Source organism: Ambystoma mexicanum, chromosome 11, assembly GCF_040938575.1.
Source record: "Ambystoma mexicanum isolate Mex_15411 chromosome 11, UKY_AmexF1_1, whole genome shotgun sequence".
Taxonomy (NCBI): domain Eukaryota; kingdom Metazoa; phylum Chordata; class Amphibia; order Caudata; family Ambystomatidae; genus Ambystoma; species Ambystoma mexicanum.
The window spans coordinates 672,888,707-672,902,813 of record NC_090934.1 but is presented as its reverse complement, the minus strand read 5'-3'; positions in this window follow the sequence as shown (position 1 = coordinate 672,902,813).

The window sequence follows — 14,107 nt, the reverse complement described above, 5'->3', positions numbered from 1 at the left end:
AGGCCACAGGTAGACAAAATCAGCCCAGCTGCACACCATGAGCACTGTGAATGTACAACCACTCCCACAACCCTTCCAAGACAACCATGCTGGCAGCTGCAGTAGAAAATGTGGAGTTGGAGGCCCTGCATGCAGGGATAGAACCATGCACAAAAACAGTGGCCAGCAGGTACCACCCTGCAGGCAGTCACAAATACCCTGCTTAAGGGCATGTGGAACCTCACCCAGACACACATCCACACCCTTTCCCGGCTGGACAGGGAGACCATTAACTCCATAGTCAACCTGATTTACAACAACATTGTCAACCTCATTAACATCCAGACTGCCATTCCCCTTCCTCAAGGTAGTGTTGGTGCTGCATTTCCTGGCTCCCAGGACCTACCAACACACTGTGGGTGAGCTGCACGGGTTATCCCAACCCTGTTTTTTCCAAGGTTCTATTTCAGGTCCTGGATGCACTCCTATGGCACGTGCCAGACACATTGCCCTACCCAGAACACTTGCCCAGGTGAATGCCATCAAAGTTGCATTCCATGCCCTGGCAGGCATGCCCAGTGTGATTGGTGCATTGGACTGCATGCATGTGGAGCAGGTGGCCAGACATGCCATTGAGGCAGTCTACAGGAACAGGAAACTGAATCACAACCTCAATGTGCAGATGGTGTGTGATGCACACCACCTCATCACCCACTGCAGCGCAACATTTCGGGGGTCAACACACGACTTCATGGTGCTGAGGAACTTCACGCTGCCAGGGTACATGGCACATCACAGAGGAGAGCAGACCTGGCTGTTGGGTGAGTTGATTCACCATTGCATGTGAACTGTGGAATGGGGGAGGGGGGTTAATACACTGTCACCAGTGCATGTGCATAATGCAATGTCATACATGCAAATTGCATGCGTGAGTGAAAGGGCATGACTTGCATGTGGTACATGGGCAGACGTAGCACACCCCATCACAAATAGCGCACAGCTGCACAGACACATCAAATGCACTACAGGTACCAGAATGCATCTCACCAATGCCACTTAGCCCTGCAATAACACACTGAACACAACCCCTACCGCCTGCATCAAAGCCAAGTCAGGCCAATGCAACCCACCTCCCCACCAGCAGTGTACCCCAGTAGCCAGTACAACTGCCAGTCAGAAGTGCACATACTCATATGGATGTGACATGAATGCAAACAAATATGAATTAATGGGTGAAATGACCATTGTATGAAATGCAAATGGTACCAAAATTGGCACATGCAATGGGCAAAGTGGAAGATGGCGTAGGCATAGGGGTAATGGCCAAGGTGGGTGTGAATAGGCCATTAAAAAGTGCTTGCAAACAACTCACCCACCTTGCCTAGCAACCAAGGCTATTGTTGCTTGCCATTAAGTTACCTGCCATCTCCTTCACAATTAAACCAAATCCAAGAATGCTCCTTTACTGCATATACATCCACATAAATCAGTTTCACTGGACCTCATTATGAGTGTGGCGGTCCGGAAACAAGGAATGAGGCCCAAATGTGAAACTCTCTGTAGGAATCAGAAACTGCAATTCCCATTGAAAATGCACCAGATACTAGGGTCATCCGTGCCATTAGCTAGGTCTTGTGCTAATCCCATGTGATACAGACTTTGCTAACATGACACTGCCATTACAATGAATTTTCCCCCATCCTGTCCCTTCCATGCAGGTGATGCTGGCTACCCCTTGATTCCATAGCTGTTGACCCCAATCAGGCAACCACAGGACCAGCATGAGCAAAACTACAACCTTGCTCACATCAGGACACGGTGCACAATAGAACATACATTTGGATTGTTGAAGACAAGGTTCTGCTGCCTCAGCAGATCGTGGGGTGCACTCATGTACAGCCCCGTGAAGTTGGGCAAGATAGTCCTGGGCTATGCCAAGTTGCAGAACATGTGCATCAGGCGCAACATACCACTTCCCCAGACATGGACATGCACCTGCCAGAGGTGGAGGATGAGAGTGACAGTGAGGATGAACTGCCATTGCCACATCGCCGGGATGCAATGGATGGGCGCGATGCATGCTATGCACTAATCAACCACTACTTCTGAGCACATCACACACAGCCTAGGCCATCGACCACCACAATCTGCACTGTACACAAAATCAATCTCACTCTCACACTAAAACTGAATGGCCAGTCATGGTGTAATGAAAATAATGAAATGCAATAACAGTTGGACCAACACCCCCCTCCCCAACTATCCCTCCCCGCTCCCCCTCCCCAACTATCCCTCCCCACTCCTCAACTTGTGTCACGCTGCCCATCAAGTCTCAGCCCAAGACACATCCATTGCACATGTTGGTTCTTGGCCTGTTTAGGGGCCCGCTTGCCACCTGGCCTGCCACTGTGTTGTGTGGCTGACACGCACATCGACCTCCACCTTGGGCTGCCATGGATGGAACTGGCAGGTTTGGAGCTTGTGGATGCCATGTGTGTTAGGTCACTGGCCCATCTATCCACGGCCGCATGAAGGACATAATGCTGTTGCCCCTCACAGACCCTCCTGGCCATCAGTACAATGACGGATGTAGCATGTCCAAGGGCACGTGAATTGTGACTCCCAGTGGCCTGCACACTTGTCCTCATCATCTGGGCCTCGGTGCATAAGAGGCCTGCTCCCCACGCATCAGGCTGCCTCTTCAAGGTGCTGCTGCACCAGGGAATTTAAGGCATCCTGCCGTTCCTCCATGTGGTGCAGATGGCTGTCCATGTCCCTGACACTGGGAAAGGCCCACCATTGTGGGGTGGTGAGGTTCATCAGGCTAAAATCAGGCCGCTCATAGCTGCTGCGGTTGGTGGTGTCCACCGTGGTATCTCAAGCATTGTCGGCAGACTCCTATGCACTGGATTCATGTCCATGTGCATGTGGCTGCTGTGGTGGGGGTAGTGTTCTTCCTCCTGCTGCTTGCCTTGCAGGCAATTGCGGCACTGCAGGTGGTGCAGCCTGGATGCTTGGGGCAGCAGTAGTTACCACTGCAGGTGGTGCAGCCTGGATGCATGGGGCAGCGGTAGTTACCACTGCAGATGGTGCTGCCTGGGTTAGAGGGAGGCAGTTGTGTCAGTGGTCGCTGCAGTGTCCTGAGTGGTGGTGGTCCATGCAGTATGGTGCTGTAGTCGTCTGGTGTCCCTTGTGGTGACTGGTTGGCCTCCATCACCGTCAGATGATGTGCCTGGGGGTGGTAGAAAGGCATGATATTACGGAACAGTGTGGATTCACAATGCACTGATACATGCACTATGTTGGTTGTGGGCATGCTGTGGTGGGGACATGGCTTGGTGTCCTGGCACTAGCTGGTATGTTGGTAGGGTGGCTGTCGGACTGTGTGATGTTGGAGTGGGGAGGGCGGTGGTTTGGATGTGGCAAGGCTGGGTTTGATAGCTGATCGAGTTGCATGTCCAGTATGTGCATTTGGGGTCTTTAGTAGGCCTGGCAGGGACATAGTGGACACATGTCATTGCCATTGCATGGGAGGGTGGTCATTTGTGGAGCTGAGGGTCTGCATTGTCAAGTTCTTGTGGCAGTGGCAGCACGGCAGGCACACATGCAATACACAGTTACAGGGTGATGTGTACCTGTGTGGGGATGGAAGCTTGTACACTTGGCAGTACAGGGTGCCTTTGCAGTGTTCAACATGCATTTCTGGCATGGGTCATTGTTAGGGGGTCAATCTGTATGACTGTGTTAGGCATAATTATATGCAGTACCCTTTGTGAACACCACACACAATTACGACTACAAGTGACAGTACACATTCACCTTTGGTACAAGCCTGTACTACACAGTAAAGTGGTTGCGATAGCTGAGCAGCCAGACTTATCTCAAGGGGAAAGTGAGCAGTATCAATAGTTACACAAAGGACAGCAATTACTATGATTCAAACAAACACTGACTCAAGGTTTCTGAGTAAAAGAATATACATTTATTTACACATCAGTTATTAAACATTTCACTATTTTCAAGCAGTTGAAAAATCATGTTTCTAATACACTACACCACACCCAACAGATTCTGGACAAGTTAGGCTCAAAATGAAGTGTGAGCAAAATGGCACTCCAGAAATAAAAAGGGGGGGAAAGACAAAGTTAGACAGAAGTTGAGCAGCACCAACAAGTAAGTAAGCAGGGCAATCTAGAGAAAGGAAATACAGTGAGGAAATCAAATCAAGAGGCCAGGGCCAAAGTCGATGGACCAAAGTCTTTCCAGAGGATCACACAGTTCAGGGTAGTTCGCGGTTAAGTCTTTGCCAAGAGTTCAGAACGAAGTTGGTTGGACGAAAAGTTACTTTAAAGAATAGAGAAGGACAAGCCCTTGGATTGACGAAAGATTTCACACACTTTCACTGCGGCGTACGAAACGAACAACTGGGTTAGCACGGTACATTTAGAGCAGAAGAATGCTGTAGCTGAGGCAGATGCTCCTGGCAGGTCCTGCAGGCTCACAGTTCCTGAACCGACTGTTGGTCTGACAAGAAGGAGGAAGACTGGAGGGTCCTGCACTGCCCAGGGAAGAAACCAGGAGCGGAGCAAAGCGACAAATAAAAGGTGCGCTCCATAAAATGCAAGCAGGGTCCGTTCCTCCTGGCTATCCGGTTCACTGTAGCTCTGTACAGCAAATTCGACCAGAGGGAGGCCTGGCTCGCAGTTTGGCGAACTGGTTGTTCCCACCAGCTCACAGGGAGAAGATTCCTTGCAGATCTTCTCTTCTGTCGTCGAAGTTTGGAGATTCGGACCTGCAGCAGGGCTTCAACGGGAGGTTCAGTCGTGGTGGAGGTCCTCTTCTGTTAGCTTCTCTTCGGTTCTCTCATTCCAATGGCGACTCTGCCTTTCCAGCCCCAGAGACCTGCTTTTTATGCAGTTTTCCCCCATTTACACAGCCTGACTGTCAATCACACAGCAGGGGGGCTGTCCCGCCGGGACAGTCACCACAGCCAATCATATCAGAGAGCGACATGGGTCTCCAAGGAGACCCTGTGCAGGGAGTCCTAAACCCCTCCCTCACATCCTGTCCCCCGCAGACATTCAGGTGCCTAAAGAGGGCTTCTGTGCAGAAGCCCGCAAAAGGACGGTGAACAAAGGAACCAAACCTGGTTTGGCACGCAGAGTGAAACACGAGAAAGACCTTTACCAAAAGAAATGGCAAATGAACCCAGCCGGAAGCATATAAAAACGTATATGGTAGAGCGGTTTAAGTTCGAGGCTACCTAGATAGCCTAAAACAATACCAAGGCTATATAAAATAACTGCAGTAGGAAAAATAGGGTAGTTACCACTGCCACCAGCCAAATCTTAATGAAAAGGGAACAAAACAATGTTACATGAGAAACAGACAAAAAGGGATAAGTATTAACCCTTTTCAGAACTCTATGTAAGATAGTTTGTACTGGGTCTGTGAGTTTAAAAAGACTAATAAAGTCAATGGCAACTTTACATGTTTCTGGGAGACAGTAGTCAGTCCCAGAAAATGGAGTCGTAGTTGGGAAGTTTGAAAAAGACAACCCTGTGTCACTGCACTGAAGGTGCTGTGTGACACACAGTAAAAAGATGATGCCTATGGAGTAGGTGAGGCTCCACAGGCTATGAACACAAACATGTTAACACACACAGCAAAACACATGTAAGAGTGGGAAAAAAAGGCTCACACTCTTACCAGGTGGAAAAAATAAATCCTATAAATCCATTAGCCATACTGGAGAATTCTCCCTAACAGACTGCAACCTGGGTGTTGGTTCATTTGGGGGCTAAGCGGGTGCCTCCGGGGTGCTTTCTTAGGGATGTGAACAGTGCAATTCCCATTTCTGTCATGTGTTGATGCAGTGGCGGGAGCAGGGTGGCCAGGGCTGATGTTTATTACATTGGGGTTATGTGTACTCACCGGCCTCTTCGGGTGTCTTGGCTCCGGCCTCCGCAACGCCCACCCCTTCAATCGACTCCATGTGCAGCACACTGCTGCACTTCTCCTCCCTGGGCATTAGACGTATTGGCGAGACAGGACCACCACCAGTGCTCATGCTCTGTCTCTGGTGTGCTGAGAAGAGGTTCTGGACCCTCAGGCGGAGGTCGTCCCAGTGCTTGTGGCAATCTCGGACCATGAGTGGTGTTGTCCCCACTGCCAACACCTTCTGTGTCACTTCCTCCCATATGGACTTTTTGCGCAGCTGGGTTTGGTGGCGCTGGTCAGTTGAGAACAACTCCCTGCATGCAGGGCAATGGTGTCCCCAAACATGTGCAGCTCTGCCTCCGAGAAGTGTGGCCTGCACTGCCGGTTCTCATGGATGCAAGATGTCATGGTCTTTGGAGTGCTTTTTGGATCAGGAAGGGTGAATGTCACCTGGGAGTTGCAGATTGCAATGGCTTGTGTTTTTATAATGGCCGCCGGCCTGTTTCCTGTTCCGGCGATCACTTTGTTTTCAGTCACAGTATTTGTGGCATTGCTGTTTCCAGTGCCGCTGGGACTGGCATAGTGATGCTGGATCTGGAGGCACCGGCACCAAGGGCAATGGTGCTGGGAGTTTTGGACACTTTACACAGTGTTTGCGTGATGCCGGTGCCACTGTTTCCCTCATGCCAGAATGCGCACGCCTGACAACCCGTAATGTTCTGTTGTTTCCGGAAAGCACGAATGCCAGAAATGGTGGGACTGGCATCACGGAAACTACAGATTCTTACTGCCAAATTTGTAATGAGGCCCGTTGTCTTTCTGCTGACTTTACAGGCAACCAGGTCCACGAACAGTCAGCATTGAAGTCACCAGTTATAATTATACTCCTCCAGGAGACTGTATTACCCATGAACTCAAAGTTTCCAAAATGACCTTCAGTAACTCTTCTGTGTGTCCTGGGGGGACATATAGCGTAGCAACAAGTGTGTGGACACCCTCCTCTGGAAAATGTTAAAGTTTGCACTTAAGAAATTCAAATGCGGCCTATCCCCATTATAGGGGCTTAAACAGAGAACTAATTTTGTCCCAATGCAGATGACAACCTTTAGGCGTTCCCTCAGAGGTGGTGCGGCCAATGAAAACACCAGACTGAAGCCATCTAGGTCAATCAGCGATGTAAACCATGTCTCTTTGAAAAAGAATACATTTGCTTTCTGTATCGCAAGGCTACCCTCTTCGTTTTGCAGAAAGGATTGATGGCCCTGAGAGTTCCATGATAGGACCGTAAAGATCAGCGCTGTGCTAGTAGTCTCAGATCAGAGCTGAGTCTCCATCGGTACCCAATTACCTATCATCTTCATTGCTTGCTGACCCATAAAAGAAGGTGGTGGGTTCCACCAAAGCTGCCCCCCTCTATTGGGCATGACGTATTCCAGCAGCTCTCATCTCCCTTCCTTTCTGTTTGTAGGCATCAGAGGTACGACCGTGTGTACGTGTGTCTGGAAAGAAAATACCTCAAAACCCAGATTGTTCAGGGTCTTGGAGCAAAGACGTATTCGTTCAGCCACCACTGTGGACACAAAATACACCAGCGCCCAGTTGGTTGCACTATAATAAGTAGGCAGCTCCAGGAAATCAATGTCGTTTGAGATCAAAATCTTCAGTTCTGGAATTTGGTGGAATATTTCGGTCTCGTACGATTTAGAAAGGCACTTGTTTCCAGAGGCTGGGAATCAACATTTTTTAAATATCTGGTGCCAGCAAAGCTAGTATAGTCGGAGAGAGACAGTGGCTTGCTTAACATCTTAGGTTGCAGAACTGCTGCTGGTGCCAACCAAGAGGCCAGCGTTGGATCCTCGTCCGCCTTCCGTGGCTCCAGGTTGTTTCGTACATGAGATGGAGACTGACCAGGTCTACCAATGTTAACATCATTGCTTTGTGATGACACAAACTGTTTGCCACAGATGATGCCATCTCTGCTGCCTCTCATCTCGTTAGTCACTGGGGCTGGTGTGGCTTCCTGAGCTGCCTTGTTCACTTCCCCCTTCTCCCAATTAGATTTGGGGTTGAGCAGCCATTTATCCAGTGCACCTGAGAGGCCTCTGATATCCGGAGGTGGAGCCCCCACCTCCTTATACACTACTTTCACCGGCCTTTCCCCATCGCCGCCTTGATTCTCTGTCTGTTGTTTCTCCTCCTTCCTCTTACCATTTAAGTTTTCTTTTTGCAGAGGCTCTGTAACGGCCGTCTTCTTTCCTTTAATCCGCTTTCTCTTTTTTGCTAAAGCTTTGACATTTTTGATTTGGGTCTGGCTAGGAGATGGAAAGGCAATAACCCCTGTAAAAGCACTGGTGGGGGAATGATCAAATCTCCCCTCTTGTTTGCGTGCTCATAACCCACTGTGGGCGGGACTGGATTTCCATGTCACTTTCATCGGAACTGTCTGAGAACAAATTCTCATCACTTATGCCAGATTCAGGCTTTTCAGCAGGTTGACAGTTTGACAGTTGCTGTTCTTAAGTATTATGTCAACAACCGTGCAAGTATTGTTTTCAGGTTTACTTGTTCCTGCACGAAGGTCAAACATAGACCAAAGACTGCGTCCATAGTGACCGCAAGTGAATTCAATGTAGGGTTAAATGTCAGCTCATCATACGTTGAATAAAGGGAAGCTGAGGACAGACACATAGTATGAGAGTTCCTCTTGAACCCTCTGTGACACCAGATGTTAGCCCTGTCAAATCAGGTGAAGCTGAGAGGTTAGTACAAGGAATGTGCTCGTCATTCATTATTGTTGGGTCCTTATTCCGGGCGGTTGCATTGGGTCTAGTTGCAGGTTCATTACTAAGTTCAAAAATTAATGGTTGTTATTGAAACCCTCTCTGGGATCGTTTCGAAGCTTACTGTAAAAGCCTCCGGCAATGTGATAACTTCCTCTGCTGATAGTTTTGCAGGGGCAGCAGAGGCATAATAACCCGTGATCTTAGGCATTTTGTAAGACGATTATGACAGGATTTCAAAAATTCAGTAGGCTCATCCACCCTAGCCAACTGACTTGCTGCCCGCCTGATGTTGGTTTTCAGCGCTGGGCGGTCTCCTGTGCATTTTGCCCTTTAATGTCCGTGCCACAGGGTCTGGGCCACAATGTCTACATGAATGTCTACTGATTGTACATGAACCAGGTAACATACTTTACCCTGTCAGTCCCGCACTTAACACAGGGCTCAATCACCGTGGATTGTTATAGCACAGGAAGCCAACCACACCATCAAGCGCAGTCTCAGTTCTCCCAACGCTGAACACCAAACACACCGGCACTCCGTACGCTCCGTGGTTTTTAGAGTAGACAAGCGTTCCGCCTCCCAATGCAGTTGCCAGGGAGGAAAGACTCCGAAAATTGCATTGACTGCCAGACACCAAACACTCTGGCACTCCCCAAACCACGTAGATCCACATAGATTTCCAAACCATTTCATCTGTATATTTATTGGTTTATATATTATGTTTTCCAGTTTTAACTTGGACTGGAAGAGGGGTAGTATGTTTCACAGTGATTGGGTAAAGTATTATTCAAATGGCTTGAATTATTCTCTAGTAAAAATTCAAATGAATACCTTAGCCCCTGAAATTAAAAACATGGCCTCTGACCTGGGATGTAACTCTGCCTAAAAAACGTGACGGCTTCCCTGAAGTTATACAATGTCAGGGTATACGGTAGTCGCCTGTCTGTTTCCAGTTCCTTCCCACTCTCCCACTCCCTTTCTTATCTATGTTTTAGCTCTTGTACTATCCGAAATGTCGTCAGGCCGAGTAAGATAGTTAATTTCACATCCTTACTGTTCATGGCCTGTAAGAATGCCATTGTGTTTTCACTTGTTCCCTCCATTGCCTTGAAGCGCTTTGAAACACATTGTGTATAGGCGCTATATAAATAAACTATATCATATCACTCCTCTCACCAACTCTCAATCTTTTCTCCCCTGTATATCTCTGTATATATATTATATTACTGTAGTAAATAGTTGATATGAATCATTTATATTAGCTGGCATTATCCCTATTTGATGTACTAAAAGTCTGCCTTGCTAAACTATTGCCATCGTCACTGTTCATCCCATTTAACAATCAAAGCAGTCATTTATGGGATTGCACCATTTGTTTTAGATGCTCCGTAAATGTTTCTTGTAAAATCACTCTTTCCACCTATTTAATAAACAGAAAAATATACATACATTTATCATACTAGTCCAAGCAGAGTTTCCTAGAAGTAAGTGGACTGTAGAACAATGTTTTTGCCTCTGCTTGAACATTAGATATCAGGCCTCATTACGACCCAGGCGGTAAGGGGTTTACAGCAGCGTAAACAGCGCCGACCCTTACCGCCTGAGTACGAGGTCCCTTAGCGCAATGGCGGATTTTACACCTGCTTTTAGCAGGTGTTAAAATCCATGGCGCTAAGGGACCATGGAGTTAATTACGCCACCGTAATTTACGGTGGCGTAATTAACGCCTTCCCCACTCCCATTATGCCCTATGGGGCAAAAATGGGAATGGGGAAGGGTAAATGGGGATTGGGGACTTACCGCCCCGCCAAGGTCGGAATGGGGCGGTAAGTCCGCCAACCACCATGGCGTAAACGTAGTTTACGCCATGGTGGTAAAGTCACGGCCCAGGCGGTAACTTACCGCCTGGGTCGTAATGAGGCCCATCGTCTTTTAGCTAGCGAATGTCTGTATTTGTTTGTCAACTTGAGATCTGCGTTCAACTAGGCTACTATAAATCAACATTGGGGCCCCTTTTGCTTCATGTTGTGAATCTATGTCTATGGATCTATGTCTATTTAGTGTAATCGAGTTCTTACATGACATAAATGTCTCCGGAGTACAGCTTCCCTATCACACAAGCTTACTGGACCATTTCTGGTGACAAAAGTAGTTTTGCACCAACTTTAACCTCTTTATGAATTAATGTGTAATATCCTATACATTTGCAATAAGCAAGTATGCTGTTACAGCCAATGGTTCATCTTGTAGTACAATGTGCATTGGTCCACTGTGCTTGTATAGATTGCAAAAACGGAGATTGACTTTAAAAAAACCCCTGATTGTTAAGGTTGACTAAGCTTTACCTACTGCATTTTCAATTATGTTAACACTCTCCTTTTTAAAATTATATTGTCTAAGGAGCTGAACGCCTTTATTTTGGAATTTCATAATGTGTTTTTAAATTATTTACTTTATTCATTTTATTGGTAAATGTTATGCTTTGTACTGTTTTACGTTTTTTATGTGAAATAAACTAAAACATTGAATAGGACATGTCATTCTGGTCCATCAATTTTAGGTGCTCATGCATCAGAATTTTGTGCAATTGGACATGTTTCTACAGGCCAATATTCACCGTTATATCAATGTAAGAAGATATACTTAATAGACTTATCCATACTAGGTGCCAGGGCCCTCACTCTCCGCTTCCAGAACTTTCCCAGTCCTAATTATTACCACACATTTTAGACATTTTTATTATGGGGTGATTGTCTTTCACTTCACAATGATGCAAAGGCAGTATTAAAAAATGCAGTGAATTTGCATTTTCGGATTCTGTGAAAATACAAGGGCTTGGATCCATGCCACCCTGCACAGTGTTGTACATGGACATGGGGCATTGCCAAGCATTCACCGAGACCCTGATGCATATGCAGCGCTGTAGTTGCAATAATTACTGTAAGTACTCTAATTTCTTAAATATCAGAATGTTGCGGTTCCCAAGACCTGCTTTTGCTGCTGGAGCAACAAAATAAGAAATTGGGGAATCGATCACAGGTCCAGGGTTGCCATAAAAATTCAAACCACCAACCAAATGGCTTTAATGTTCCTTAAATTGGAAAACATTGTTATAAATCAATATCCAAAAGATACCCTTTCATGTGTTCTGTTAAATATGTGTTAATGCTATATCACCACAATGGATGCACCAACCTCTCAAACGATAGTTTATTAGGATAAATCCATATCAATTTCACCAAGCGCATGTTTTTGGGACATTGTCTCCCCTTCATCAGGTGCTCTAAAGGAAGAAAATACTAGAGACAATTCAATACCTACCATACTGAGTCATGATATATCAAGGGATGATACTCAAAACCCCCCGCATCCTCTTTACCACGTGAGTTAAGTCATATCTCATAATTAAAATGAACGACAGACTTTCAAAACACGATTGTTCCTGAAGTAATGCACATTAAAGAAAATCCATGAACTATGTTACCCTTCATATGAAACAATCATAATGGATCTCTTCATTCATCACCTCTAGTGAGGATAAAGAAATATCCAGTACGTTTCCCTGCTTTGCCTTTGCATCACACATTCCCTGCCCCTGCAGATGCTTGGGAATATCTTCCAACAACCAAAAATCTTAACTGGGCCACAGAATGTCTCATCAAACTAACTACCATTCAACTGTGTATACCATATCAACTGCATTTCAACATATATATCAAAGAACATTGATAAAGTTTGAACATTCTCTCAAATTTGTAACCTCTCCTACCAAAGGAAGAGACATTGGGCCTCATTACAGGTCGGGCGGTCCGGAATTAACAGTGGCGGTAAACCCGTTGCCACTGTTAATTCCGGACCGCCCGATCCCGAATCATGCAGGCGGGAGGTGATCTTCCCGCCAGGTCTGACCTGGCGGGTTTAACACCGCTCGCCTGCAGGCGGACGTGGAAACACCAGCACCATCACAAGATGGTGCCGGTGTTTCCACTTCCCCATTCCCATTGAGTCCTATGGGACTCAATGGGAATGGAGACTTACCGAATTCCGCCTCCGGAATTCCCGGGACACCAGGGTCGTAATGCCCTGGTAATTCCGGGAGTCACGGAGGCGGAATGGTAATACGAGTCCGGTGGTAACCAGGCGGTTTTACCGCCTCGGTTACCGCCGGACTCTTAATGAGGCCCATTGTTAAACCTTATATCACATTATAGCAATAATCACCCATTGGTTGCTTCAGCAGCGGGTAGCGTCCAGGGAACCCTTAACACCTGGCTACACTGTTGTTACCTTAGCCAGTGAAGCCACCCAGTGGCTAGAAACACCCCAAGGTAAACCTGTGTGGTGCAAATTAGAGAAACAAAAAACTTGCCCATGGACAGCACACAGTTCATAGAGAGAGGAGGAAATGAGTGGCTGCAATGAAAATCAACGATGAGGCCTCACTTAGAGCTCTTCTTCCATTTTCCTGGCTGATGAGGGAAGCAGCGGTACCAGCGGCGAGAGTGATAAGAGCCACAGAAAGGTAAGGAGGCATGGGGCCGGGGGATTGGGTATCGCATTAGGTGGCTGTGGACATATGGGGACAGGTTGTGGGGTGTGAAGGGAGAGTACAGTTGCTGGTGTGCAAAAAGGCAGGCTATAGCTCACTGAAGGGGGGTATGCGTCCAGTCCTCGGCTTGCTCCAAACCCAAGCTTGATTTGTGAGATTCAGCATGGTTTTGGAGCAACCTAATTGGTTGCTGCTTCCTCCCAGAGTACGATTAAATAAAGAGCATGACAAACATGGAAAAAACCTATGTTAACAGTACTCAGGCACACTCTTTATCAATAACTTCAGCAATATCAGCTTATTCCAGTAACTCCCAAGTTTTCGGGCAATGATAATCAAATAGAGAAAAATCCCTTATGCACTGAATTAATTCTCTATCATCGCAATTATTGTCAAAAAACAAAAAGGGTGCCTGGTAAAGCCTTGATCGCCCACACTGAACCATCTACTATCCCACAAAAATGATCAAGGCCTAAGACCAGGCCATGCCAACTGCTCAACCGCATTTTTCCAAAAAATATATTATATTTTACTGTATCAAATGTTAAAAGCACAAGGAATAAGTTTCTATTTTAAACACTCAATGTGATTTCATTTACAACATCCCAGACACCAGATGCGTAGTCAGACATAAAAGAAATAACAAATAAACTGGTACGTAGTGACACTAACTCTTATAACACCTGACACTAATATGAAAAATAAATTCACAATATCACACTACAGTATGAAAGAATCTAAGGACAAAGGTAAAACAAACAAAATGTATCCAAATATGAACAATGGTATGACATACATTCAACATATACAAATAGACACCCCTCTCAGCTCAGGAGCATTTGATACAGTAAAATAA